General features: G+C 31.5%; 1 long non-coding RNA gene across 3 annotated transcripts; it reads left to right on the plus strand.

Annotated features, from left to right (window-relative positions):
- The first annotated feature begins 1232 nt into the window (after nucleotides 1–1232).
- LOC141379852 (uncharacterized) lies at nucleotides 1233–4688 on the plus strand. 3 transcript variants are annotated; one of them, XR_015520310.1, is made up of 7 exons: nucleotides 1233–1269; nucleotides 2093–2244; nucleotides 3513–3697; nucleotides 3782–3889; nucleotides 3964–4023; nucleotides 4115–4286; nucleotides 4383–4688. It is a non-coding gene; the product is annotated as an uncharacterized LOC141379852 (long non-coding RNA). The 3 variants fall into 3 exon arrangements; XR_015520311.1 differs by lacking the exon at nucleotides 4383–4688 and having other exon boundaries at nucleotides 3967–4023; nucleotides 4115–4241; XR_015520312.1 differs by lacking the exon at nucleotides 4383–4688 and having other exon boundaries at nucleotides 3595–3697; nucleotides 3967–4023; nucleotides 4115–4241.
- Nucleotides 4689–6365: the final 1677 nt, after the last annotated feature.

Genomic DNA, 6365 nt, shown 5'->3' on the forward strand with positions numbered 1-6365 from the left:
TATTTTCAATATAAAAAGTAATTGTGGACTGGATTTTTTTCCTTTTATCACAGTCTTGGACATTTGAAAGATTAGTAACAACATTGCCTTTGATGTAATGTAAAATTTTCACTTTTTCTCCCTAATTTACAGTTAGTGGTTGTTTTAGCCCCATCCGCTTGTTAAGTCATGACGTATTATTGACGTATGGAATACTGTTTCTGGGTCCAAGCCGCTACTTATTTTAATTGAGAAAATATTTGTTTCTATGACCACTTAGTCATATCACACATTAAAAAGAATTGTATATAAAATCAAAGTGTACACAACAGTCTCTGGACATGCTGCATCACAATTAACAAAATTTGTAACAATTTCTAAAAAATGTATGACTTTCTGGCTATCAGATATTAGGCCTCAATATATACAATCCGATCGTTTATTATTAGCATTTTATATGTCTCCCCATACAGTTTAATAAAGCACTTGGACCCGGAAGGATAGACTTCCATTATAACCACATTTGACAACACGTTCTCACTCCCAACTCGTCACATACTGACGCTTGGTCAGGAACCCTCGGCGTAAGTTATTGACGAACAGGGTACCCCTTTAGCGTCAAATTTAGACGTGCAGGGATTCCCTATAGAATCTGTGCCTGAGCCTGAGGCGTCATAGGGAGACGCTGGAGGCTCGTATACTTACCAATAGATGTCAACGCAATTTTTAAAACCTGATTTACGTCTATTATCTTAGTTTTCTTATTTTAAAATATGTAATTTTTATTTTGTTCATGAAAAGCGTCTGTAAACTGGGTCGAAACTACTTTATGAATAAACTTCGGTCCACGTGACATCTCTTAACGGTGAGTTTAACGCCGCTCTGCTATTGGTCAAACTGCATCAGCGGTGAGTTCACAGATGAGTTCAACTGTCAACATTAAATAGTATGTTAATGCTTCATAATGTATTTTTATTGGAGATTTGTTGGTGTTTATAAATATGTTATCATTTACTTTATATTTAATGAGTGAAATTATATTCGGTTGCCCAGTTTAGAGTAACTATGCCTAATAAAACTTTGATTCATTCATATTATTTATTGTTTTTTTACTTTAAAAAATATTGCATTTCAGGTACTAAGTTTAAAAATGTTTTTGGCTGATATTTTTTTTATTTTAAATGATTCATTGAAGTTGGGGTCATTGTATGTGGCGATCTATTTTTTACAGTCTATGCTCGCTATCCCAAGGTTCATTGCGATCCCAAGGTTCACTGCGTTTTCCACAAGGTAAGTAAAAAGTAAACAAATAAAGACGATTTGTTGATAAAGCATGTACTGTAAACTAGCGACGTTAACTAATTACATCAAGTTATTAAAAATATATTTTTCTCACATATAACATTGGTCATGCATTAGAACAATATATACATTTTAAGATAAGGAACAGTGTAACCAGATTGTTGTTTTCCACAATAGAATTCGTGCAAAATCTATATATAATCTGCAATATGCAACTCTAATAATACAAATGTATTCGTAATTGTTTTAATATTAAAGAACATCAAGTGTTTCCAAACGTTTATTGTAAAAACAATTATTTTCCATGCCTTTAAAGGAAAAAAGGCAGAAATTTTGCCCGTCTGAGCACATTTTATTCATTTTACAACACAAAACTAAACAAAAAACAGCTTAATCTACCACACACACACACACACACATATATATATATATATATATATATATATATATATATATATATATATATATATATATATATACATATATATATATATATATATATATATATATATATATATATATATATATATACATACATATATATACATATATATATATATATATATATATATATATATATATATATATATATATATATATATATATATACAGGTGTAAATTATAAGGTGTTCACTGTTCAGATATGAATATTCTTCAGGTTCTTTAGATTTCTTTAAAAATCCAATTTTGTTTTCTAATAATCAAAAAGTTAAATCACTTTACCCATGTTTATATGTTAAATTGCACTTGTCTCTCTCTCTATCTCTGTTAACACATTTGTATTTGTTTGATTCATTCTTGTGTCTTTCAGCCTGTTTCTGCCTATCACCATGAGTGATTCCTTTATACTCAGATTTATCATCAAGATCTCAATTATAAGCTTAAGTCTTGATGACAACTTGATGATCTGCAGGAAGCACCACCATGTAAGGAAGGCCAAGACCACTCTGGAATCAGTCAAGGGTTAGTGAAGTTTTTCATTCCATGTATATTAAATGTCTACATTGTTTAGGCATATATGATTGTATGAGATAAAATGCATTTATTCTTTCACTACTATTGTAATCACAGAAAGAGACGCATTAGTTTTACTATTACTATTGTTTATGACAAACATTAAAAAACTACAGCATAAGCTCACAAAATATTGTGGCCTAACTGTTTAAAACTATTTGTTCTGGGTGTTGATAGTGGCCAATCATTTTTTTCTTTTTCAGAAAGTATTTTGTTTTGTCTGATTTTATGACACCTTATAGGCCATCAACTGTCCACATTGGGGTTTAGGAAATTAGAACTGCTTATGCTGCTTGTCAACTAGTCTTAGGATAAGTTAGAAATGTTATAAATGTACATTTTTTGTTGTTTTTATCTGGTACAGCTCATAGGAACTCCAATCTTCCCAACTGTGAGAGAGCCTTGCTCCAGTGACTGTCAGTGTGTACTTCATTGTTTCCATTAGTCCCTGTATCCGTAGACCTAGATGACAGTGGGCTAGAGTCAAATTTTGTTTTTATTTAAACTAAGGCATACTGATGGCCTTTTTATCTCAGATTTGGTCATGCACGTATTAATATATCCTAAAATATTTTTATATTCTTTCCATTGGTGGAAAAGATGTTGGTATAATTATTTTAAATGGACTGCTAAGATCTCAGCAGACATTTTTCTGAGATATTCTTGAGTGGGAGTCTGTGCAATACAAGGTGGATAGTATTTGTAAGGAAGAGCCCTTCATCTGTCCTGCTTCCACACTAGATATACTGCCAATTTAAGTAGATGTGAACCATAAGCATAACCATTTCAAGAATGCACAAGGTACTTTAAACTGTATGTGTTGAAACTAAATTAACAAGAAAACAGCTCTTTGATGTTCACCTAGTAAAATTAGATTAGAAGATATAAACTGTTATGCACTTGTTCTGTACTGTTTCATTCCTTTTTCCAAACACTGGCATTTTAAAGGTTTATTTACAGCTAAGGATTAAGGATTGACAGGAAGATTTGTGGACTACATCAACTAATGACACTACGTCCAAAAGAGTTGCAAAAAGCTGTCCAAAGTTTCAGCACCATCTTTAAGCCCATGATTTTAGTGTGTTTCATGCCTAAGCACATGAGTTTATATCTGAGATAGATGAGCTATATGATTATCTTAAACTGATCTACAGGTAAATGCCAAAACTTATCGGTTTACTTATTTGTTTGTTTGTTTTTTTGTATATGTTAACCAGGTGAAATGGAGTGAGGCATACCAGGATATGCCTGGTTTTACTCTTGGGAAGGAGGTTGAACAGTGCAGTGTTTCTTCTATAGGATTGCAGTGACCAGACATGCTACTGTAACTCTCATGGTCATGTGCTGGAATTAGCAGATATTCAACAATTTGGCCATCTCGCCGACCTATTGATATCAGAAGGTAACAATATCCAGTAGAATTTGTTTTAGTTGTTCTGTAACCTATTTTAATAGTATTGTGATTTTTGATTGCTTATCACTGTAGACCGCAACAGCTCTGCAAAGCAAGTTGGAAAACAGAATCCATGAAACTGGCAGTGACTGGAAACCAATTGGAAGACTTTGGTCTGTGATGTAGAGGAGTGGGCAGACGGTGAGGACATTCTTATTAATATTAAATGTAGTCATGAAAAATTGTAAGTGTTACTATTACTGTCATTTTTTCAGTAGCAGAAGCAAAGACAACAAAAAACAGAAGTGATATGGATGTCTTTGTCATATGGCATGGTATGTACACTAGACTTCTGTCAGTGTTGATTCTTTAAAAGTTTACGTAAAATCCTTGTTATACAACTTTCTTTTTATGAATATATTTCAGACTCTGCTGACCCAGCAACAAAGAGGAGGGTGTTCAACATCATCCTGCTAGTCAGGATTCTTCAGGATCAGTGGATTCTTGTGGCAGAGATGGCCAACCACTATAAATACCTTTCAACTAATCCTGGTTCCTTCAAAGAACTTTCCTGCTTGTTTGCTACTGAAAAGTACTGGTATGTATTTGTATTATTTGGCTCAAACTTAAGCATAAGGTTACCCAGTCCAAATGATATTAATATATTTTTATGTTGTTGTGTTCTTCTTTTAAGATTCGACATGTGGCCTAAACGAAGAGGGGTTAAAAGGTCTATGGATCATCATTCTCAGAAAGCAACAAAATAACTGAGAAATAAACAACAATGTGATGGTGCAATCTAGAGACCTGCAAGGTACCTGCAAGTTTTGGCTGGAGCAGTAAAGAGACATTTTTTAAATAAAGCTCCAGCTGATGAGAATGACATTGACTGTGGATTTTCTTTTACTGTAATCCAGAAGAGGATGACCTTAACCCTGAATCTAAAGCATGTAATAAAATCTGTAAAAATAAAATAAAATTTTCATCATCTATAACCAAATTGTTGTCTCTTTTTTTTTAAATACATAGATATGTACAGTATGTAAGCATTCCTCTAAAATCAATCAGTGTTGTAAATTAAGAGCATTATTGTATGCCTAACTGCTTACAACATATAACGATTTAAGGAACTCTATATTAAAATAAAATGATTACATTAAATGACATTAAGAGCTTTTAAAATATTAATTTTATGATACATTTTCATGATAAATTTAATTTTTGCATATACTTGGCCAAAAAATGTACATTATTATGGTCAACTGCTCAGATACCTCCAGTCAATATGTGGCTGAGTCAGGCAACCAGACTTCTACCTCTGAAAAAATTAACCTATGATTTACATCAAAGATCTGATGGATCTATTTGGTCCTCATTGATTTAAAAAAAAAAAATAATAATAATCTCCTTTTATTTTTGTCTTTACTTTGAAACATTTGTATTAATTTGTTAGAATGTCTAACAAAAAACTGCTGTATACTTGTGAGATAACAGTGCCACTGTTGTTATGCAGAAAATAAAAATTAACTTTGTATAATGTTTTATTGAATGCAAAATAAAAAAATAAAATATTTTCCAAGAGATGTGTTGCGGCTAGAAGAGCATCTGCTGCATAAAAACATGCTGGAAAAGTTGGCGGTTCATAGAGCTGTGGCGACCCCTGGTTAATAAAGGGACTAAGCCAAAAAGTAAAATAAAATATGTATTTTTTGTAGACATAGAACTTCACAGTAACTTATAAGTACAGCACAGAACTATTTTACTTCTAGTTTAGATAATTTAAAGGTTTGCATTTTTATTTTGTTGGTTATTGGCTATGTATTTTTAATCATTTGGAGGTTTGAACTATTCGCAGCATTTGAAAGGATATCTTATCGTCATTGTTACCTCATTTCTCACTATTTTCATGATTCTTACAATGCAGCAAATCTTAAAATCATTTGATCATAAAGAAAATAATTATCAAACTAACCCACATGCAGGACAAAGACATTATGTGGAATCATTAAACACAAGTTCATCCATTGTCATCAAAACATACTGTTACACAAACAGTTGAAGATTTAGAAAGTAAAAATAATCAGATAAAGAGTGGTTTTTAAACAAATACATTTCTTTAAAAAGGTTTTATTTAGAAACATTTACATATTTTAAAAGAGCTTTTATCCACATTTTAAATAAAGTGAAAACAATTAAATATCACATGATGACCATTAATGAAACACAATTACAGAATTACATCCACACATATTAAACTGAATTTATAATATTTGTGATGAACATAGATCACTATTGCTAATAACTTGTGATTAAAGAAGATACTAATGTTTAGCTTATTTTTACAGCTTTTTTTTTTTTTACCACAACAGTACATGTGACAATACAATTTCTTGTCCATGTTGAATATAATGCATCTACATAGGTTAACTGCCCTTTTACTCAAAGGGGATGAGTAGAGCCCTGTAGAAAAGGAAAAAGTATTCACATTTCAAACGAAAAATGAGTGAGAGAATATCAGCAAGACTATTACCAATGCTATGTTCAATAAATAATGTTGGATATAATAGTCTGGTATATACTGATCAAGTCAATAAAAGCTGTTTAAAAAAATACTCATTGTAAAATAACAAATTTATGCCTGGCTTTTATATATGTCATAAATATATGCACAATGACC

The sequence above is a fragment of the Danio rerio genome, chromosome 21 (genome assembly GCF_052040795.2).
Source record: "Danio rerio strain M-AB ecotype USA chromosome 21, GRCz13ab, whole genome shotgun sequence".
Classification (NCBI taxonomy): domain Eukaryota; kingdom Metazoa; phylum Chordata; class Actinopteri; order Cypriniformes; family Danionidae; genus Danio; species Danio rerio.